Source organism: Lagenorhynchus albirostris, chromosome 17 (genome assembly GCF_949774975.1).
Source record: "Lagenorhynchus albirostris chromosome 17, mLagAlb1.1, whole genome shotgun sequence".
In the NCBI taxonomy this organism is placed as follows: Eukaryota; Metazoa; Chordata; class Mammalia; order Artiodactyla; family Delphinidae; genus Lagenorhynchus; species Lagenorhynchus albirostris.
Window position 1 is genome coordinate 40,228,920 of NC_083111.1, and position 24,142 is coordinate 40,253,061.

The 24,142-nt window shown below is 41.9% G+C and overlaps 1 long non-coding RNA gene across 1 annotated transcript; it reads right to left on the bottom strand.

The window, feature by feature from the left end:
• Positions 1-12,739: 12,739 nt before the first annotated feature.
• On the bottom strand, positions 12,740-17,504 carry LOC132508378 (uncharacterized). The gene is made up of 3 exons (XR_009536566.1): positions 17,405-17,504; positions 15,820-15,909; positions 12,740-12,869 (listed from the first exon to the last, which is right to left on the bottom strand). It is a non-coding gene; the product is annotated as an uncharacterized LOC132508378 (long non-coding RNA).
• Between the last annotated feature and the right edge of the window lie 6,638 nt (positions 17,505-24,142).

Consider the following 24,142-nt stretch of genomic DNA (forward strand, 5'->3'; position numbering starts at 1 on the left):
GATGGTGGCCTCATAGAATGAGTTTGGGAGTGTTCCTTCCTCTGCAATTTTTGGAAGAGTTTGAGACGAATGGGTATTAGCTCTTCTCTAAATATTTGATAGAATTCACATGTGAAGCCATCTGGTCCTGGACTTTTGTTTGCTGGAAGATTTTTAATCACAGTTTCAATTTCATTCCGTTGGTTCATATTTTCTATTTCTTCCTGGTTCAGTCTTGGAAGGTTATACCTTTCTAAGAATTTGTCCATTTCTTCCAGATTGTCCATTGTATTGGCATAGAGTTGCTTGTAGTAGTCTCTTAGGCTGCTTTGTATTTCTGTGGTGTCTGTTGTAACTTCTCCTTTTTCATTTCTAATTTTATTGATTTGAGTCCTCTCCCTCTTTTTCTTGATGGATCTGGCTAACAGTTTGTCAATTTTGTTTATCTTCTCAGAGAACCAGCTTTTAGCTTTATTGATCTTTGCTATTGTTTTCTTTGTTCCTATTTCATTTATTTCTGCTCTGATCTTTATGATTTCTTTCCTTCTGCTAATTTTGCGTTTTGTTTGTTCTACTTTCTCTAGTTCCTTTCGGTGTAAGGTTAGATTGTTTATTTGAGATTTTTCTTGTTTCTTGAGGTAGGCTTGTATAGCTATAAACTTCCCTCTTAGAACTGCTTTTGCTGCATCCCATAGCTTTTGCATCATCGTGTTTTCATTGTCATTTGTCTCTAGGTATTTTTTGATTTCCTCTTTGATTTCTTCAGTGATCTCTTGGTTATTTAGTAACATATTGTTTAGCCTCCATGTGTTTGTGTTTTTTCCTTTTTTTCCCCTGTAATTGATTTCTAATCTCATAGCATTGTGGTCAGAAAAGATGCTTGATATGATTTCAATTTTCTTAAATTTACTGAGGCTTGATTTGTGACCCAAGATGTGATCTATCCTGGAGAATGTTCTGTGCACACTTGAGAAGAAAGTTCAGTCTGCTGTTTTTGGATGGAATGTCCTGTAAATATCAATTAAATCTATCTGGTCTGTTGTGTCATTTAAAGCTTGTGTTTCCTTATTAATTTTCTGTTTGGATGCTCTGTCCATTGGTGTAAGTGAGGTGTTAAAGTCCCCCACTATTATTGTGTTACTGTCAATTTCCTCTTTTATAGCTGTTAGCAGTTGCCTTATGTATTGAGGTTCTCCTATGTTGGGTGCATATATATTTAAAATTGTTATATCTTCTTCTTGGATTGATCCCTTGATCATTATGTAGTGTCCTTCCTTGTCTCTTGTCACATTCTTTATTTTAAAGTCTATTTTATCTGATATGAGTATAGCTACTCCAGCTTTCTTTTGATTTCCATTTGCATGGAGTATCTTTTTCCATCCCCTCACTTTCAGTCTGTATGTGTCCCTAGGTCTGAAGTGGGTCTCTTGTAGATAGCATATATATGGGTCTTATTTTTGTATCCATTCAGCAAGCCTTCGTCTTTTGGTTGGTGCATTTAATCCATTCACATTTAAGGTAATTATCGATATGTATGTTCCTATGACCATTTTCTTAATTGTTTTGGGTTTGTTTTTGTAGGTCCTTTTCTTCTCTTGTGTTTCCCACTTAGAGAAGTTCCTTTAGCGTTTGTTGTAGAGCTGGTTTGGTGACGCTGAATTCTCTTAGCTTTTGCTTGTCTGTAAAGCCTTTGATTTCTCCTTCGGATCTGAATGAAATCCTTGCCAGGTAGAGTAATCTTGGTTGTAAGTTCTTCCCTTTCATCACTTTAAGTATATCATGCCACTCCCTTCTTGCTTGTAGAGTTTCTGCTGAGAAATCAGCTGTTAACCTTATGGGAGTTCCCGTGTATGTTATTTCTCATTTTTCCCTTGCTGCTTTCAATAATTTTTCTGTGTCTTTAATTTTTGCCAAATTGATTACTATGTGTCTCGGCATGTTTCTCCTTGGGTTTATCCTGTATGGGACTCGCTGCACTTCCTGGACTTGGGTGGCTATTTCCTTTCCCATGTTCAGGAAGTTTTTGACTATAATCTCTTCAAATATTTTCTCTGGTCCTTTCTCTCTCTCTTCTCCTTCTGGGACCCCTATAATGCAAATGTTGTTGTGTTTAATGTTGTCCCAGAGGTCTCTTAGGCTGTCTTCATTTCTTTTCATTCTTTTTTCTTTATTTTGTTCTGCAGCAGTGAATTCCATCATTCTGTCTTCTAGGTCAGAATTGTCAAAAACATTTCTTATCCATTCTTCTGCCTCAGTTATTCTGCTATTGATTCTTTCTAGTGTATTTTTCATTTCAGTTATTGTATTGTTCATCTCTGTTTGTTTGTTCTTTAATTCTTCTAGATCTCTGTTAAACATTTCTTGCATCTTCTTGATCTTTGGCTCCATTCTTTTTCCGAGGTCCTGGATCATCTTCACTATCATTATTCTGAATTGTTTTTCTGGAAGGTTGCCTATCTCCATTTCATTTAGTTGTTTTTCTGGGGTTTTATCTTGTTCCTTCATCTGGTACCTAGCCCTCCTCCTTTTCATCTTGTCTATCTTTCTGTAAATGTGGTTTTTGTTCCACAGACTGCAGGACTGTAGTTCTGCTTGCTTCTGCTGTCTGCCCTCTGGTGGATGAGGCTATTTAAGATGCTTGTGGAAGTTTCCTGATGGGAGGGACTGGTGGAGGGTAGAGCTGGCTTTTTCTCTGGTGGGCAGAGCTCCGTAAAACTTTAATCCACTTGTCTGCTGATGGGTGGGTCTGGGTTCTCTCCCTGTTGGTTGTTTGGCCTGAGGTGACCCAAAACTGGAGCTTACCCAGGCTCTTTGGTGGGGCTAATGGTGGACTCTGGGAGGGCTCACACCAAGGAATACTTCCCAGTACTTCTGCTGCCAGTGTCCTTGTCCCCACTGTGAGCCACAGTCCCCTCCTGCCTCTGCAGGAGACCCTCCAACACTAGCAGGTAGGTCTGGTTCAGTCTCCCCTTGGGTCACTGCTCCTTCCCCTGGGTCCCGATGTGCACACTACTTTGTGTGTGCCCTCCAAGAGTGGAGTCTCTGTTTCCACCAGTCCTGTCCAAGTCCTGCAATCAAATCCCACTAGTCTTCAAAGTCTGATTCTCTAGGAATTCCTCCTCCCGTTGCCAGGCCCCCAGGTTGGGAAGCCTGACGTGTGACTCAGAACCTTCACTCCAGTGGGTGGACTTCTGTGGTATAATTTTTCTCCAGTTTGTGAGTCACCCACCCAGCAGTTATGGGATTTGATTTTATTGTGATAGCACCCCTCCTACCGTCTCATTGCGGCTTCTCCTTTGTCTTTGCATGTGGGTTATCTTTTTTGGTGAGTTCCAGTGTCTTCCTGTCGATGATTGTGCAGCAGTTATTTGTGATTCCAGTGTTCTCAAAAGAGGGAGTGAGAGCATGTCCTTCTACTCCGCCATCTTGAACCAATCTTCCATTGGAGTTTCTTATTACACTATTTTTCAAGTTAAAATTACGTAAGAGGAAAAAAAATTTACATAAGAGGAGTGGTAATGAATAACTCCTTTTTATTCCTTACTTCACAGGAAATGATTCCAGTGTTCATTAAGTGTGATCTTGACTGGTGGTTTGATACATTATATTTACTATATATATTGTATTCTGTACTTTTATATTATATTTGGTAAATATTCTTCTTTTTCTATTTTAGTGAGACATTTTTAAGCCAGCATTAGGTTTTGAATATTATCAAATGTAATTTTGACATATATTGGGCTGGTCTCTTTTTTTTTCTTTTTGAAATGTATTATGGCATAGGTTTTTAAAAACTAAAATAGCATTGTAAAATATATGGTTGACTTAAAATAGCATTTCTAAATATATGGATACTACAAAACTCCTAGAGGAAAACATAGGCAGAATGCTCTTTGACATAAATCACAGCAGTACTTTTTGGACTCCTCTCCTAAAATAAAGGAAATAAAAGCAAAAATAAACAAACAGGACCTAATTAAACTTAAAACCTTTTGCACAGTAAAAGAAACCATTGACAAAATGGAAAACCAATGTACTGATTGGGAGAAAATATTTGCAAATTATATGACTGATAAGGGATTAATATCCAACATATATAACAGCTCATACAACTCAACATCAAAAAATCAAACAACCTGACTAAAATATGGGCAGAAGAACTGAACAGACATTTTTCCAAAGAGGAACTGCAGATGGCCAACAGGCACATGGAAAGAAGTTCAACATGAAAAAACGCAAATCAAGCCACAATGAGATATCACCTCACACCTGTCAGAATGGCTATCATCAAAAGAATACAAATAACAAGTGTTGTCGAGGATGTGGAGAAAAAGGAACATTTGTGCACTTTTGATGGGAATGTAAACTGGTGCAGCCACTGTGGAAAACAGTATGGAAGTTTCTCAAAAAACTAAAAAATTGAACTACCATATGAGTGGAATGAGCAATTCCACTCCTGGGTATATATCCAGAGAAAACTAAAGCATTAATTTGAAAAGATACACCCCAATGTTCATAGCAGCATTATTTACAATTGCCAAGATATGGAAGCAACCTAAGTGTCCATCAGCAGATGAATGGATAAAGAAAAGGTGGAATAAAAAAGAACTAGTCAGCCATAAAAAAGAACAGCATTTTGCCGTTTGTAGCAACATGGATGGACTTGGAGGGTATTATGCTAAGTGAAATAAGTCAGAAAAAGACAAATACTGTATGATATCACTTATATGTAGAATCTAAAAAATACAACAAACTAGTGAATATAACAAAAAGAAGCAGACTCACAGATACAGAGAACAATCTAGTGGTTACCAGTGGGGAGATGGAGGAGGGGCAGTATAGGGTTAGGGCAGTGAGAGGTACAAACTATTAGCTGTAAGACAGGCTTAAGGATTATTGTACAATATGAGGAATATAGGCAATATTTTGTAATAACTATAAATGGAAAGTAAACTTTAAAAATTGTATAAAAAATTGAAAAACTTTTTTTGAAAAAGCAGTACCTTTAACCCCAGCCCCCCAAATATGGTTGAGTTTGATTATCTAGTATTTATGTGGGATTTTTGCACCTTTATTCATATATAAATTGGCATAAATACACATATATACATCTCAATAATTTTACTTTTTTGGTTGTTATCTTAGTTAGATCTCTTGGCATTAGGGTAATACTGGTTTTGTAAAATAGTTTGTGAAGTTTTTTTAACCTTTTCTGTTTTCTGAAGTAATTCACATAGCAAGGAATTGGTAACATTTATTTGGCCCTGAACTCTGTTTTGCAGATACTTCTTTGAAAAAGTTTCTAATTTCTTACATGACAGTGTATTCAACTTTCAACATTTTAGATAAACATTGATAATTTACATTTTTCCAGAGAATAGTTTATTCTATTAAAGTTTTTACATTTATTTCTTCTTGCATTCCCTCCTTTTAATGCTTTATGTTTATTTTGCTTTCCTTTTTTTCACTAATTAGATTTACTAGAGATTTTTTGTTGTAACTGCTTTTGTTGCTCTTTTTCCCAGCAAAGGAACAGAACTTGAACCAATTTACAGTTTCTCTGTTTCTAATTCATTAAATTTGACCTTTTTTTAGTTTGCCTAAGTTAGATTTCTAATTTTGTACATTGAATATTTAATTGGAGTTTATTTTATCTTGTTTAATAAAGAAAACATTTAAGGCTACTTATTTGCCTCTGAGCATAGCTTTGACAATATTCCATAAATTTCAAATGAGTATAGTATTGTCTATAAACTATGCTTTAGCTTTTGGTTTGCCCCAAGTATTTAGGAGAGTTGTTTTGTTTTGTTTTGTTTTCTTACTGTCCAAGATTCTTTCAAGTTTTTGTTATCTTTATAGTTAGGATGATCTTTACACTGCTTATTTCTCTTTCAGCAGAAAGTCTTCTGATCTGTCCTTGAGGAATAGTAACCCATCAGGAAAGAATGGAAACTATCTTTCCATCCTCATCCCTCTTTGAGTAGAAAGGCTTTGTGTGTGTGTGTGTGTATTTCTAAAGTTTGACACTTCATCACAGACAAGCAAGCCCTATTATAAAAGCAAGGAACCTGATGGACGTTTAATTTCAGGAGGAGGGTTTGGAGATGTGTGATAGTGGATGAAAAAATAAAGCACTCCAGTCCGAGGTGTGCTCTCCAAGTCCTGGGAATAGAGACTGGTTTAAGGAAGAGAGGATGATGGAACCCCCTTTTGCAAAACATCGCTGAAGTGTAGGACCTTGGAGGAAAGTGGCTGTGTGTGAAGACAGGTCCAGATACCAAGAGCTGCAATACTGGGGCCCATGTAAGGGGAGTGAGCTTCACATGGAAGAAGTGGGTTTGCTCATAATGCTGCTCCCTTTTGAAGGACATTGTTGAGGCATGACTTGGGACACAGGGACCAGCAGTTCTGGACAGATAGAGGAAGACCCAGGCTAGCAAAATTGTCTTGTGAAGCAAGAAGCAACTATGGTGAAGGTGGCAGCAGGCTTAAAGAAGCTAGAGTTCTTCTTTGCTTCAGAATAAAAGCCTGCCTGCTTTCCTTTTTAAACTGCCTAAATGAACCCCTTGGAAGAGTGTAAGGGCCCATAGATAAGAGAAAGGCCCAAGAATGAAGTCCATGACCTCTCACCAGTCTGGAATGTGGGGACTCAAACCAGTTCCAATTAATTTAAGAAATAAATAAAATGTGGTATTACTTGCATCCCTCCTGGGTGGAGTGAGTTACACATATCGCGTTACTTTTGAATTTTATTTTCTAGTGGCTGAAGCGTATGCCTTGCATAATTTTCATTTTTGAAACAATCCTGTGTTCTTTGTGAATTTTTTATATGTTTTCATAAATTCTAAACATTTTCATTGATTTGTTCCTAATTACAAAAGTAGTCCATGTACATTAGAGAAAAATTTTAAAGATAAAAGCATAAAGAAGAAAATGAATCTTTTAAAATACGTTTTTAATGTCTAAGGTATTATTTGTGTACATATATTTGATACCCAGTGTTGGACATTTAGGTTGTTTTCAACATTTTTCTTTTATAATTAATATTGTGATGAACTGCACATTCTTAATTATTTATTTAGAATAAATCCTAGAAGGGGAATTATTGAATCAAAGGTTATATCCATTTTTAAGTTTTGTTACATTTTACTAAATTGCTTTCCAAAAAGTTGCAACTATCTCAACAGCAGCGTTTGAGAATGCCTGTTTCCTGCACCTGCTCCAACATTAGGTATTGTCATTTCTTAAATGCCATTACCTGAAGCAGGTCACCCTCAGCTCCCACCTGGATGACTTACAACAGTCTCTTAGTGGTCCCCAGCCATCACTCTCCCCACTCTAATCAATTCTCCATACTCTACCCAGACTGATTCTTCTAACTTCCCTTTTTAAATTCCATAGCCCACAGAATGAGACCTAAATGTCCTCATGGTCCATGAGGTTCTTCATGTCCCTTTGGGGGCTCTTTAATCATCTTGTCATCCCCTTCTATGCCCCAGCCATTCTGTTTTTAGAAAGAGTTATTCATATTCTCTCTCCCTCTCTGTCTTTGTCTCTTACTCTCCTTCTGTCTTCCAGCCTCTGCATATGCAACTTCCTCAGGTTGTAACTCTCTTTCCCCTGTTCCTCTGGCTAACTGCATCCTCTTCCACCAGAGCATTGGGACATTTTCGTATCTGCAGTGTTCAGACTGGTGTTTGGCATTAGGCAACGCTGCCCCCTAGAGGACTCCTGTGTGCTCTGAACTAACCAGGCAACTAATTTGGGAATGTTTCAGGAAGTTAATCTCTGATGGAATATTCAGGGAATCTGATATCCATATCCAAATTATTTCTTTCTTCAGATATTGCTTCTACTGCATTCTTTCCCCTCTCTTCTTCCGGAACTTCAAAACCTGTTAGATTTTCTCACTGGATCCTTGGAGTCTCTTATTCTTTGCTTCGTATTTTCCATCTCTCTGTTTCTCTGTGCTGCATCTAATAGTTTCTTCTCTCCCATCTTCCACTTTGCCAAGTCTCTCTTGAGCTATGTACAATTTACTGTTAAACCCTCTGCTGAGCTATTAAGTTTACTTATTGCATTTTAAAATTATATAATTTCTATTTGGTTCTTTTCAGCTCTGCCATATTACTTTTAAAATGCAATTTTCAGGTCTCTGCTGAAACTTTTAAGCTTGTGTTTTATTTCTAAAAACATAGTAAGCCTAGTTGTTTTATAGTTTGAATATGATAATTCTAGTAGTTAGGTCTTTGTACATCTATTTCTGTTGTTTGGTCTTTCTGCTCCTTTTTACTTATGGAATCTGGTGTTTGAATTTCTGGTTTCTGAATATGTCTGGTTATCTTTCACTATGTGCTGGTCATTGTTTTTGAAAAGTTCTTTGAAATATTAATTATGAGGCCTAGGATGAGGACATGTCTTTCCTGAGAGCTTTTTCATTTATTTTTGCTGGGTGCCTAGGGGTGTTTCTAGTCCAGGACCCTGTTCATCTAAGTTTAAGTCTTAAGTTTTCTCCCACTGCTAAGATGTGATAAAACCAGGCTATGGGTCACTACAAGGCTTCCTTCTGGTTCACCTTATTCCGAGGCTAAGGCCCTTTGGGGTCCCAGCTTAAATAGGGGATGTTTTAACACAGTATGTATTTTTGGTGTGTTCTGGGCTTTGAGTTTTATCTTCTTGAGCCTGGATATCTGCCAGACACAGTATTCAGTTGTTTCTTTTGTATCAGCAAATGCTTCCAGGACAAAGGGAGCTTTGAACACTGGGCTTACCTCTTTGAGTTCTTATCCTTCCCTAGATTTGAACCCAGAAATTCCTCACTAACTTGTTTGTTCTTTGATGCTTTAAAAATTTTTTTCTTCCAGCTTTTTTGGTTGTCCTCAGTGGGTGGATTGGTCCTAATTACCTTATCTTTCATAACGTAAGTGGAAATCCTTATTCCTTGTTTGGCTTGGACCTAGGAATGCCAAGGGATAGAACTTGAATTTAGCTCTCAGTTGTGGGTCAGATATGAAAAGATCTCTCTAGACTGTTTAGGTGGACTCGCAGACTGAAAGAAGCCAAACCAAAAGAAGAGACCAAAGCCCCCTTTCAGCTCCTTAGATAAATGGCAGGAGGGTGTGCACAATACCCTCTCTAGCTGTCTTTTATCTTAGTCAGTTCTCCTGACTAGAGGCAGGCTGCATCCCTATCCCCATTACCTGGTCCTCAGATTCTCTGGCAGAACTAGGACACAACAGCCTACAACTACCAGAGTGCACTTCTATTAGGGTCCCCTGCTCACCAGCCCTTCCCACAGCACTTTACTTGTAGGAAATACATTTCCCAGGGTGCAATGTGCCTCTGCTGGTCCCCCACTCCCAATCTCACTTGTTTTCTAATTGTGTTCTGACAATCTCGGACTGAATGTAGAATAAGGTGGAGCAAAGGGAGAGGAAAGGTTGAGAAGAGCTATAGCTGCTTATTTTTCTGGTTGTTCTAGACCTTGAGTTTCTCATCCAGGGTCAGGCAGATCAAGGGATGCCTTCCTGTGGCAGGCTTGCTCTGGTTCTGACATCATGTCAAGGGTGGCATTATAGGCTAAATAATCCTCCCCCACCCCCAAGTCGTCCATGTCTTAATCTCTGGGACCTGTGAATATGTTACCATACATGGCAAAAGGGACTTGCTGTTGTGATTAAGTTAGCGATGTTGAGGTGGGGAGATTATTCTAGATTACCCAGTTAGTCCCAGTGTAACCACAAGGATTTATCATCTAGTTCTACCTCTAACTATTGTAGTTAGTGGGGACTGTTTTGTGATGCTAGTGATAAGTCTATGCTATGTTCTCAGCAAAAATTGTCTTAACTCTTCCTTGTGATGGAGCAGGTTATTCATCCCCAATCAATTCACATCAGTTGTACATTTTCTGTGTAAAGTTCAGCGTTGAGCATCACCGATCCAAATTTTGAGAGTCCTTTCGTGGAAATAAACTGAGATAGAATGAAAACACAAAAATACCTTAAAATGCTATAAATATTCCATCTAAGACAGTGTCTTCAGTGTTTTAAACTATGGATCTACGTATTTAAAACAGGTTGTGAAATGGAACTTGGGAGAGACAGCGGTATGTGGCTGGCAGAAGACAAGCCCCGTCACCCACCCTGCCGGGACTCAGTCAGCCCTGAGCCAGCCACTCAGTTGTCCCTGAACTCCTGCCTCTCTCTCAGGAAACAGTGATGGATCGAGTATTTGGAAATTCGTTTTATGTTTTATCTGTTTGCATAAATAGAAGCTAAAAATAATAAAGGCACAGTCCTTGCTCTTGAGTTCACCTGGGGAGACAAAGAGCTCAACAAATAATTACAGTGCGGCATAATTGCTATGAGACGATGACAAGATGAGCAAATAACTGAACCAGGAGGAAATTGGTAGAGGTATTCATTAACTAATTAATTTATTCAAACTGCAACATGCAAGCCCCGTGTCAGATGCTGGATAATTACTTACCCTGTGAAACATAAGCTGTGAAAAGAAATTTGCTGGAAACTCTAAGCACTCAGGGCCTCCCCGTCTCTGCCCCCGAGATGTCAATGTTTGTCTGAAGTGAGGACACCTACACAGGCTGGACACACTTGCAGGTATGGACCAGCCGAACCCACAGACTTCGGAAAGACTCTACACCTTAGCCTCTGAGGCCTTGCAATCCTCCACTCAAAAATTATGCCTTCTTCAAATTCCGTCAGGCCTCAGTGATGGGGTCGAGGTGACCGTCTATGTAGCCTGAAGCCCAGGACAGACTTGAATGTGTCCCTGAGGTGCAAACACTGTCTACCTTAGGGACCTGCACACACTTTCATGCTCTTGCCTTGGTTTCTCCCTTCTTATCCTAAACAGCTAAGTTCAACTTCATAGTCACAAAGTCTGATGCTCCCAAATATAACTTTGTTTCCCTGTACTTGAACTTAGGATCATTCTCAAAGAGCCTCTTCTCACGCTGTGATAGAAAACCTAATCTTGCCAATTCCAGGTGATTCCAGTTTAGACCCTATGTCCCTCTGGGTACTAATGATGAGAAGGGAAAATGCCTCAATTAATATTTCAATCCCTAGACAATCTCTGATTCCCTCTTTCTCTTCTTTCCTCTTGCCCAGCAGGAACCTAAGCCGAGGAGTATATCATGTGGTGGTGCCGGGGAAGAAGCTGAGCTCCACGGATTCTCTTCCCCGGGCATCCATCACTGATGTTACTTGTCCCTTCTTTTAGCAAGGCCAATCTTGAGGACTGCCTGGGAGCCGGGTGAGGTCTTCTGCTGACCAACATCCACTTGGCTCCGACCAAAGTGATTTCCCTCTGTGCATTGCACCTGCTGGCTCTGCTATGGGGTCTGCTCTCTTCACTCCTCGCCATCCTCTTGACCAGACCAGGACTCTCCAAGACTCCTTCCACACCCCTACTTGGGCATGTGGAAAGTTCAGATTTCCTCTTTGTACTGTGGGAGGCAAGGAAGACCTGGGGATGTGGGAGGGCTGACCCAGACCCTCTCTGCTAAACTCACCACACTGCCTTTTCTGCTCTCCTCTGGCCATCCTATGATGATGTGGGGTATTCTTTAGGACTGTTTCCTCCTACAGTTAGGAAGAATAATGGGTACAAGGCCCTCTGTTTCAAAATCTCCAAGCCCATCCAGGATTTTATTACCACCTCCCTTGTCCACTCAGGTGAGGGCAAAGAGATGAAGGCTACACTAGCATTTCAGTTTTCCTGCTTTCCTGTTCCATTCTCTTCTAAAACTTTGCCCCCAGACCAATAAGAGAAAAGGACCTTATTCTTTCCTATTCTCTGGTTTCCAAAAAACACCCTAGGTTAGGGCTCATGTGGCAAATCTGGTTGAAGCCTGTTTTTGTGAATGAAGTTACATTGGAACACAGCTCACTCATTTGTCTACTTACTGTCTGTGAGCTGCCTGCACAATGGCGGGGTTGAGTCATTGAGATGAGGACTTTGGCCCTTTACAGAAGAGTTTGCTGACCTCTGTTCTAGGCTCTGAATCCTCTAGGTTTGGCACCAGATATTTAAAGCTAAGCTTTTTGAATCCAAAGAAATCTACCCCTTCCCAATTCCCACCCTATTGCTTGGTTCTTGCAACTGAGAACCATGACTTGAAGACTCTTGGAACTCAAAGTCAAGAATGGAACTGTTCTCTTGGGGTTCCTTTGTGTCTTCCCTTCCTTAGCACAGTAAGTCTGGTCTGGTTCTAGTGATGAGAAGGGAAAATGCCTCAATTAATATATCAAGAGGTCCCATGGCACTATCTCTGTCTTCCTGCTGGTGCTTCTGTGGCTTCATCCCCAGGTAGACATCTGGCTGGGACTGGTGCAGTGCGCTTTCCAGCACCCTATGAAGGTAGTGATTTTCCCAGGAGAATCGGAGACACTGGCTCCTCCTGAGCTGTTTTGGACAGGTTCACCAAATGCAAGAATCATGGGATGTGTGAGCGAGAAAAGATGGCAATGTCTACCATTTTCTTCACACCCTCCCTCCCATCTCCCTCCTCTTTAACAGCGAAGACATGAGATGTGGAGAGTGTATTGAGGAGAAATGAGGGGTGGCCTCTTCAAGAACACACCACACGAATTGTAGTCTTCTTCTCCCGTCTGATGACCTGGTCCTGTGCTGAAAGAGATCCTGAGAGCAGCAAGTCTCCGGGCGTCATGTGTGAGGTGAGTGGAGCCTGACCTCTAACGCGATGATCCCACTCACGTGACTCCCAGGGGGTTACCTAAACAGCAGAAATTCTCCCAACAGGACAGGACCAGCAATGACCTGGAGCCCTGAGTCTCTGGATTCTGTGCTCCTGGGCAGATTTAGGGAGATCTGCCTGTCTTTCTCCTTCAATCTTTTCTCGGTCTCTGGTTTTAGGGAAGGAAAAAGATGAAAGTCACAGTTGGACTCCACAGCGACCACTGGGGTGAAGGGTTCAAGTAAAGGAGTATTGATTCCAAATGACCACTGGCAACTGTCACACCGCCCCTCCCCGGCCAGCCTTCTCTTTCTTTTCCTTCTTCTCTTGGAAATTGGTTCTTAGATAGCAACCACTGTTGACAACAGTGCAGGCTATGTTGGCTAAAGGACATAGTGTGTGAGTAACAGCTCATATTATTAGCACTCACCATTTCCAGGGCGAATCTGAACAGCATGCACCTGGTTACATTGAGTGGCTCCCCACTGTCCGTGGTATCAGCTCTGACTCCCTCACATGGTATATAAAGTCCTCGCCAAGCTCTCCCACCTCATCTTTAATTATGTCCCCTCCAAATTATCGGTTTCATCCAAGCTTCAGCTTATGGAACTTTTTTTTTTTAATCTAAAATGTATTTCATTCTCTTCAGCCAGGGAGCTTTTGGACAGAACACTTTCTCTGCCTAGAAGACTGCTTCTACCTCCCCAAACTTCCAACACATTGACCCACACCCCAAACTCCTATTTGCCCGATTAATGCCTTCTTATCATTCAGATTGCAGTTTAGTCATCACCTCTTCCAGGAAGCCATCCCTGACTCCTGCGTGCCATGATCCCAGAGCACCCTGTACTTCTGGGACATGCTCCTTATTATACTATATCATATTTTAATTGTTTACTTCTTTGTGAGCCGCCTTAGACCAGAGCTTTGCCCAGGTGCCTGGCACTTAGAAGGAATCCAGTAAAATATTTGTAGAATAAATGAACGAGCACATGTGTGAAACAGTTGCTAATCCTATTTGCAGGGCACTTTACATGGCTTTTCCAAAGTCAGCCACATAACAGGGAACAGAGTAGAGATTCAAATGTAGGCCAACAAAATCCAAGCCCGGTGCTTTTTACAATGTCTCGTAAGGCCTCACACAAGCCTGGCTGATCGGCAGGTATAAGGGAAATGTGTCCTTCAGATAGGGTATCATCACCCACATAAACAATTAGAGAAGAGTCCAGAAGAAAACACACTAACAGGAAATCCTGATTATTGCCAGGGAGATGGAAATTAGCATTGATATCTTCCTTTACTGCTTATTCAAAAAAGAAAAAAGAAAATAAAACAACCAAAATACTTTGCCTCCAATTTTTTTTTTTTTTTTTTTTTTTTTGCGGTACGCGGGCCTCTCACTGCTGTGGCCTCTCCCGTTGCGGAGCACAGGCTCCGGAGGCGCAGGCTCAGCGGCCATGGCTCACGGGCCCAGCCGCTCCGCAGCATGTGGGATCTTCCCAGACCGGGACACGAACCCGTGTCCCCTGCATCGGCAGGCGGACTCACAACCACACGCCCCTTGGCCTCCAATTTTAAAAAAGGCTTATCATTACAGTCAGTGCTAAAACTAACTGAATTCAGAAGGTGAACTGCGACAAGTGAGTTGTGACTGTGACTAGACTACTTAATTTGTTGTTTTCTTTCAATTTATGACTCTTCGTCACAGATGATTTGTCTTTGATGCTCTTTCTGTTTTTGAGTTTATTTCTAGTCATGAAGAATCTGGTCTGTATAATTAAGGGGAGCTGAGAAAATATAATTAGCTAAACATGCAGGAATTAGATGGCAAATCTTCTTCATGACAGAAATGTAGCCCCAGACCACAGTCTTTCTTGGATAAAGACCTTACTCAGTGACTCTCCTGGGATTGTGAATATGAATTGCTCCATTCCCTGAAGGCATTCCTGTATAGCTCCCTCTGGTGGTGTATCTGTTTAAAACCCACCTGCACAAGCTGCTTCTTCACCCTCCAGCCCCATTCCTGACTCTGGATGTGTGTGTACAAATCCATATTTGTTGACTTAGGAAAGCCTCTAGCAGATGTATATCAGCATGGTAAGGTCTAGTTCAAAAGTAAATGCTATTTGGACCATTAAGACGAATGCCAGAGGAAGAACTAAAAACAACAGTAGCAGCAACTTCTAAATAAACACAAAATCCCAGCAGGTGTACACCATGCCCTCCTCTAGAAAGGACCAGGTGGTTCTGTGAATATACAAGTCCAGACTTAGGTGCCCTTTGGACAAGCCCCTGGATGACACAGTTGAGTATCTGTACATGAGACAGAGTGATTGCATGCTATGGGATGTAATGGTATCATCATTATGGGTTACAACAGAGAAAGGTGGTTGTAGCCACAAGGATGTGGACGGTTTCATATGTGAGGACATATGTGGATTCTGAAGAGTAAAGTATTTCTGAGTGATTAACTACTCCTTGGACGTGTTTTGTCAAGTGGTGAATAAGGCTGATCTAAAGCAACAACAGAACAGAAGCCAAATGCCCCCAGCAGGCCTGACTGTGATCTGTGGCTTCAGATGGGGCCCCAGTAAGAGCAATACCCATATTTCATTGCCCCATTTGCTGAGTAAAACACTGTAAGGCACAAGGCCTCTGGAGTTGAAGTGTCTGGCTTCAAAGCCAAGACGTTGCTCTCCCCTGCATGTACCCTTGGGAAAGTCGCTCAATCTCTCCATCCTTGGTTTACTCACTTGTCCAGCGCAGTAGTGCCTATTGTATCGGGTGGTGGTGAGGGTTAAATGAGATAGCACAAGTAAGAGCTGAGGACGGGGCTGTGTACATGCAGGCTGAGTAACTGAAAACGATTACTATTCATTTTTAACCACACTAGCTGCCTCATCGTTCATGTTGCTGGGTCTCCAGGTTGTGTCTCACATTTGCTCACAGGCAAATAACATCTGCCATGATCTCTTGGTCCTCCCACGGCCCTGCCCGCAGAGCTAGAGAGTATGTTATCACCACCTCTGGGCCACCATCATGCTGCAGTGGACCTCTCCTAGGATGTCTGTTTGACTCACCACCACCCTCTCTCCTCTGACCCCTATGGTCCCGCTAACCTGTGTGACCCTGGCCCCCTCCGTGGGTGGGTAATTTAGGATTTGTCCTCTGATCCGTCCTGTATGAAGCAGTATCTGTCTTCTGTGAATCTGAAATTTGGAACAAACAAGCTCAGGAGTTGTCTTTGCTGGAACCAACACATGCTAACAAGAATGTTCTAGAGAGAAGGTTTCATGATGTTATGCAATCCTGAATCCCCAGCCACACTCTCTTCAACCGCGTCAGCTCCTGTTCTTCTCAAGCTGGAAGGTGGATGGCTGCCCCGTTTAGAGCATCTTTCCCCTTCTCCACCCTGCTCCTTAGTGAAGAATTGTGCCCCAAAACACAAAGTTCTCTCACACTCCCTCTAAGTGGCAAACTGCAAATAGCCTGTCTGACGGTTCTTCTCAAGCTGAAAGTAGGTGTTTTGTTTGTAAAGCTGGAGCAGGTGGAAGAGTTATCATTGAAAGAAGAACGGAGAATATTTGTAAAATGAGCAGATCTCCTATTTTCCACGGCATCGGGCATTTAAAAATGTCACAGATGGTTTCACTAGAGGATTACGGACAGTGTGCAGAGATCCAGACACACCTGTTTATTTACCTCTTCTCTTGAGCATCACAAGTTGAGAGGCAGAATGGTATAAAGAAAAGAACACTGGCTTTGGGGTCCAGGCAAACTCAGGTTCCGAAGCTTGTACCCTAATGTGTTCTTGTGATCACAAGGGATTTAGCTAACTTCTCTGAGCATCATTTCCCCTCTCTGTCAAATCAAGATGGCAATACGATACTGCTCAGGACTCCTTAAGTTGCAAGTGATAGAAACTCAACTTGAATTGCTTCATCCAAAAAGGGACTCTTGTTAGCTCATGGAGCCCAGCCAAGGAAAAGCTTCGCCTCAGAGCTGGCTGGGTTCAAGGACTGGATCACCACCAGCACTGTCAGGTTCTCTTCTTTGCCGACTCTGAAAATTGGTTTCATTCTCTGCTTCTGAAGATGGGCAGCGTTCAATAGCAGGGAACATGCTCTAGACTCAAATCTTTCCAGATAAAAACCTTTGTTCTTTGAGCTTCCATTGAAGACATTTCCAGGGAATTTGATTCCTCAGCCAAGGACCCCTGCCCAGTTTGGACCAATCATGGGGCCAGTGGGAGGAGGTGCTACGCTCGGATCAGCCTGGGTCACGTGACAGCCCTGGGGGTGGGTGGTGGCATGGTGGGGCTTCTGAGGAAATCACTAACAGCTGTCCCAATGTGTCCACTTCCTCGCAGTATCTTTATGATTTGAAGGAAGTCACCGAGTAAAGTTCCTGTTCTGGAATAGCCTCTCTGGTGACAGACCTCCTGGAGGACACTTAGGGGAAAAAATGTGGGCATCTTGGCCTCTCTGTTCCTCTGACACTTCAGATTCATTATGTCTAACTTGGCACACACCTTCCTGACTCGCTGCTCCTGTAGACGGCCCCGCCCCTAGGTCTGAAGCTATGCCCACACCGTTGGTATCTCCAGGGCCCTCGCAGCCTGGCACTGCTTCTCCCGCAGGCACGTGAGTCTCCTCCGCACCCTCCTTCCCATTCTGATGGTCACGGCTGTGGTCTGTTACTCACAACTTCCTCAGCAGGAGCAAGCTCTGACCCTGTCGCTCCTTCAGAATAACAGTGGCTCTCTGTCATTTCCCAAATGAGGGAGAGACTCCACAGCTCGGCATCTGAGGACTGCCACACTATCCTGGACAACTTCTAAGCCATCCTTGCAGGTATTGGGTGTTCAGATCCTGCTCCTGTGGGGCAAAACAAACAGAAAAAAACCCTGTGAGGACCAATGTAAGCAAAAGAGCAGGAAGGAGTGGGGCTGGTTGCTAGGCAACCAGGCAGTGATGAAAGAAACCTGCACTGAGGCACATGATGTCAGAAGCCAGTGAAATCACTGGCAGTCTTTGATTTATGTTTTGGTTGGAAAGACTCACCAATTTAGGGCGCTACCTTGATGGAATTTTGTGAAGGCATTTGCCTCTGATAATGTGTTGAGGCCCAAGAAAATTTTCCCTGTTTGGTGGTAAAAAAAATCCTATTAACTACTATTGTTTTTATCACGGAAGGTGGGGTGGGGCAGTTGGTGAGTATAGAGTGGGAGAGATTTTCTAAGTAGCAAAAAATAAGAATAAAATGAACATCATTATTCTGCTTTTCAGAGCTAGTTGCTTTATTTCATGATGGTTGCCTAGAAACTTTGTTTATATGTATTTATAAAGAAATAAATGATAAACTTAGGCCTAGAAATCCAAATGAAAAACATGCCTTCCTCAGCTCTGAGATGCTGTATTTATTCTAGGATGCTAAGAGGCCATGCTTGCCTCATTCTTCTATTTCCAGACTATCTTTTCAAATTGCTGAAAAAGAAAAGTCATACACATACACACATACACAAACATATGTGTGTGTATATATATATATATTTTTTTTTAACAGGAATCTGAAGCAAATCAGAGTTCTTCCTTATTAAGCTGTTTTTCAAAGTTTGCGATGAACCATTATTGCCAACAGGCATTCATTTATTCTTAGAAATGCTTGCAAACACTCCTGGCACCTAAGCATAATTAACATGGAGATGAGCATGGGAGACACAATGCAAGAGTGGCTGCTAATCCAACTTCTGCTTGTCGTCTGCCTCGGCCTGGCTCAGTTGCTCAGGCAGATGAAGGCCAGGGAGATGGGCAGGGACCAGTGAGGCCCCAGATTTGGCATCTGTGCATCAAATGACTCATAGGTCAAAACCAGATTTTTTAAGACTTGCTCTGGCTGAAAAAGTCCCAATTTCCCTGTGCCTCACTCACATCCTGTTCTGTTTTCATGGAAAAGAACATCAAAAAAATGCACGTTGATTGATTTCCCTGGCTTACTTTTTTTTTTTTTCTGGTTCTAAGAAATTTCTTTTTCCCTTGCATAAACCTGCAATTAATTTAGCATTTGAAATGTGAGTTTCTAAAACAAACTCCCATGAACGCTACATAGCCATGTTTGGTTTTACTGTTCTCTTGAAATCCCCTTCTGGTTTTTGTTAATATTTAGAACAAAAAAGACAGATGGGGAAAGGCGAAGGGATTTTCCAGTGTGTTTCCAAAACAGTCACTTCTAGACAAACATCAACAAGGCAAGATATTCTAACATTGCAGTAACAGCTTTGCAGGCACCCAAAACAAGTCACAAAAACTTTAAGAAAGATTACTGACAACAGGATCGTTGCCTTTTCCTCCTAGAGAAGTCAGAATTTTCCAAGCTGTCTAAAGGACCATAAGCTTTTCTGCGCCTTTAGAGATTGCCAAATTTCAATCCTCATGACATGCACGTCAATATTTCCAGAGGAGACGGGAGGGCCACAGGACTTTAAATGTCAAGCTTATGATCAACAAGAAAGGAACACTACACTTATTGCATGTGTGAGAACTGCTTTGTATTGTGTGTCTGGACTACAGTATGCTCACCTATTCATTCATTCGTTCACTCCGTATTTATAATTAGCAATGAACATGACAGACAGGATTTCTGTTCTAATAGATTTTACAGGCTGGTGTGGGAGGTGACAGGAGAATGTAGACAGACATTGAATAAGCACTTACAAGTGCTCTTAGTTTTACAAAGAAGGGTGTGGTGCTCTATATAACAGTCAGAACTATCTAGTCTGGGAGGGTGTGGAAGTTTGCTGCAAAGACAGCCACCGGCTTTTCCTTCCAATCCTCTAAGCACTTGTCACTCGAAGAAATGGAGTCTACTTTCCCTCCTCTTGATCTGTGCTGGCCCTGTGATTTGCTCTGATCAGCAGAATGTGACAAAAGGGACACCATGTGACTGCCAAGCATAGTCCTTAGGGTGCCTTGTGGCTTCCATTTTCACCGTCTTAGAAGTCAACCACCGCGTAGAGAAGTCCCGCTAGTGAAATCTCGTGGGGAGAGAGTGAGTCCCAGCCGGCCATCTCAGCTGAGGTGCCTGACATATAAGTGAAGCCACCTGGGATCCTCCGGCCTCAGCCAGCTAGCCCAGCGAATGCCACATGGAGCAGAGCTGAGCTGTCCCCACCAAGCCCAACTCCATCGCAGACTCACAAACAAATGAATGGTGGTGGTTTGAAGCCCCTAACTTTTGAGGAGGTTTGTTCTACAGCACTAGATAACTGAAACAGGGGGCCAAGGGCGGTTTCTGGAGGAAGTTCCATTTTAGCTAAGATTTGAAGAATAGGTAGAAGGGGCCGGTGCTCCGAGCAGATGGAGCAACATGTGAAGAGCCCAAGAATCATGGCACCATCAAGAATTGGAAGAAGCCCAGTGTCGCTGGAAAGTAGGGAACCTGGGGGAGAGTAGTTAGTGTGGAGGCTGGAGGGTAGATAAGGGCCGGACAGTACAAGGCTGGTAAGAAGAGACTGTACATGACCCTTCCCTTCATCCTACATGGTTAGCGGAGCAAAATTGAAAATAAGTACTTTGCCGAGAGAGGAAAATTCCAAACTTGGACTTTGCTAGCTATATCACAGACCCGGTGCTGATTACAAGTAAGGTCTGAAGAGAAAGAGAAGATTGATTTATACAAGAAATAGCTGTTGAGCACCAATCACCTTCGTCATGGGAAAAAGAACTCACAGTTCATGCCTGCTAAACATAGTCAGTGACATGCACATAAAAAAGCCAGCCTTACACACACACACACACACACACACACACACACACACACACTCCAAAATGCAGAGGGAGCTTCATGTCAGGTAAGCCTGTGTCACCTCAGAAAAGTCACTTAATTTCACTGAGATTCATCTGTAATCTTGGAAAAACAACACTCCTTCCGTAGATTATTGGGAGTCTTAAGTGAGAAAAATGTATGTAAGACACCTAATAAAATACATGAGAGATGCTAAAAATACGGTAGCAAATTAAAAGAGAAAATCTTGTGTAACTATAGTTCCAAGCAAGACAAGGCATATTTAGTAACACAGCAGAAGTGGAATTCAACATTTAAGACCACAGCAAAGTGCCCTTCTTTTGCCTTCTTATTGTATCTATCAGGAAATCTATTTCTGTCAGTGGTTGTAGACGACCATGAAAAAAATTATAGTTTGTGTTGTTAGCAAAGCCTTCTCCGAAACCCTTTCCCACTCTCAATGATATGATAGGGAGTCAATAACATATCTTTTGAGACTGTCTGACACTGTGATGTTCGAATGTGCCACAAGGAATGTAAATGAATGGCACTTGGTGATTATTATGTGCGAGGCACTTTGCATACATGAAGTCATTTTACTTCCCCAGCAATCTCCAGTGATAGGTATTACTCCCATTTTTCAGATTTGGAAATCGAGGGTCAGAGAAGTTGCTGTCTTCCCTGACACTAGGTTCTACAACCAGAAAGTGTCAGGCTCCAAACTCACATCGAGGTGTGCCTGACTCCAAAACCTGTGCTTTCTGCCGTAGCCAAGCCCCCTCTTGTTTGGAATTCCTGTGTTTAGGTGCACTGTGGTTTCTGAAGGGAGTTGTCCCAATTTAAAACTTACGGGATCTCACAAGAGGCCTGCAGTGTCTCTTTAAGGACCACCCTAAGTCAGTGGCAATTTTTTTAAAAAAACAACTGATATATCAAAGGAGACGAACCCTAGGGAAGCAGATCAATTCTTGGGAGAAGTGGATCATTTCTTGGGAAGGGGATCATTCTTGGGCACAATGAATCAACATGGTTATCTCACTGGAGACTGCTCAAGAAAAACACCAAGGTGAGATCTTCCAGCAATGACCATCACCTCACTGTCTGCTTATTTTTAACATTACTAATCTATTTTAAAGCCTGTAAAATTGCCTAAGGGTCAATAGAGATGATCTCAAAGGGCCATTTTCGCTCCAAGATTCTATTATCTCACAAGGTCTGCCATATTTGTTTGCTTCGGAAAGGTGGAGATGCCCATGTGCAGAACTCTGATTGCTCTCATCCTGAGTTCAGGCTCATGTATATCTAAGAATGGAGACTCTCTAAGACAGTCTAGGCTAAGTAACTTCTTCCAAGGAAGGAAGAAAATAAACATTTATTAAATTTTGTTTTGTGCCGGGAAATAGGCTAAGAATTTTCCCTTACATTATTAAGCCTAAATCTGGCAACCCAGCCTATCAAGGCTAAATTTGACCTAAAAGCAGTTTAAGAAAAATTCCGTCTTCATCACTGGTACCTATTTGTTATGGAAAAATAGAGGCTGAGATGGGTAGATATCCATTCTTCCATACATCAAAATACTGACTGGCTTGAGATGTGACATGCAGACAAAACTTGGGAGAATAACAGAAAAGAGTTGGGTAAATAGCAAAGAGAACATTTCAGTGCTATGGTGAGACATCCCAGACAAACCCCAGAAAAGGAGGGAATATATACAGCCATCACTGAGAGTGGAGGGGCGTGTGAACGGGCTTTTTAGGGAACCAGAAAGGTGGTGAAAGCCAGGATATAGGACAACAGCCAGGAGATGTGACAAAAGTAATAGGTGTGACAATGACTACAGCTTTTCTGTCAGGACCCTAACCACACAAACATCAGTCCACCTCTGTTGTATGAATAGGAAATAATGGCATCATTTGCAGCAACATGGATACAAATAGAGATGATCATACTAAGCAAAGTAAGCCAGAAAGAGAAAGACAAATACCACATGATAACACTTATATGTGGAATCTAAAATACGACACAAATGAACATATCTACAAAACAGAAACAGACTCACAGAGATGGAGAACAGACTTGTGGTTGCCAAAGGGGAGGGGCGTGGGGGAGGGAAGGATTGGTAGTTTGGAATTAGCAGGTGAAAACTATTATATATAGGATGGATAAACAACAAGGTCCTACTGTACAGCCGAGGGAACTATATTCAATATCCTGTGATAAAACATAATGGAAAAGAATATGAAAAGGAATATATATGTATAACTGAGTCGCTTTGCTGTACAGCAGAAATTAACACAACATGGTAATTCAACTATACTTCAGTAAAATTTAAAAAAAATTAAGAATGGCACCAACAGTTTCCTTTCTGAATACTAAGAAGAAATACAAAATTACTGTCAGCAGTGCAAGGGTTAGTCATATATAATTTAATCCTACAATTAACTCTGAGGTCAAAAGCTAAAGGAAATTAGAACGAAGAGAATCAGAACCTCTGGGACGCTTAAGAGGGTTCTTGGCGAGGCAATGACAGTTGCGGGGAGTAGTCAACAGATGGAGCTGGTGAGCTGCTAACCCCTAAGATTTCAGCAGGGAGCAGGGCTTTTGCGCAGAGAGCTCGGCTTCCTGCGGTGGTAATCACGCTTAATCAAATATACACACATCCCGCACAATCCTGTTAATGGGGTCAGAGAAATATGATTCGAGCCCAGGTGAGGCGTGGGCAGCTGACGGCACAGTGATGTGCATGGATCCTGCGTGGGCTGTGACGCAGCCCCAGGACAAAGCCGGCCCTTTTGCTACCTTCAGCCCAGAGGATGTGTGTCACGGAGACAGAGGCTGGACCTCAAGGGGTACCCACTTAGGAAATACGGGATCTCTGTCCCTTTTATTTTATTTAATTTACTTACTTATATTTCTCTCACTTATGAATGATCTCATCTGTCCAGAACCGGCGTTTTCCCAAAGAAAATGTTTTTGTCCATAAATGGAAAGAAAAACCAGCTAGAAACGTCCCCATTGTGATGCCTGACATAACCACAAAACCGGCATGAACTAGGGCCTTGGAGAGTAGCCTAAAATCAATGGCAGGGCTCCTTGGGAGGGGAGGACAGCGGCTCTCCCCTGGTGAACCGCACCCCTGTGGCAGCACAGGGATTAAGCTCTGTGAAGGTGGGAGCTGACTCTGCCTGATATGACTCATGGTTTTATCTGCTCTACCCCTGGCATCCTGCCCAGCACACAATAGGTGCTCAATACTTGACTCTTGACTGAATGAACCAACAAATGACTGAATGAAGCTTCCAGGTAGGAAGACTTCCAGCATACAGATTATTCTTAAATTCTGGCTCTTAAATCCTGTCAGGGACAATGTCCTGGGGAAGTTATGTGACTTCCTCTTGGTCATTACTTCTTCAACAATAATGTGCTGTATCTGTCACTATATTCTCAGTGTCTGAAAAATGATAGGTGATCAATAAATATTTTGTGGAAATGAGACTCTGTGCCTCAGTTTACTCATCTGTAAAAGGGGTACCATGATATCTACCTAGAAGGATTAAATTTGTTTCCATCTACAATGCTTTTTAATCATACTTCATACTGTTATAAAGATTAAATGAGGTGATATATTTAAAGTTCCTAGCCCATAAGAAGGGTTGAATA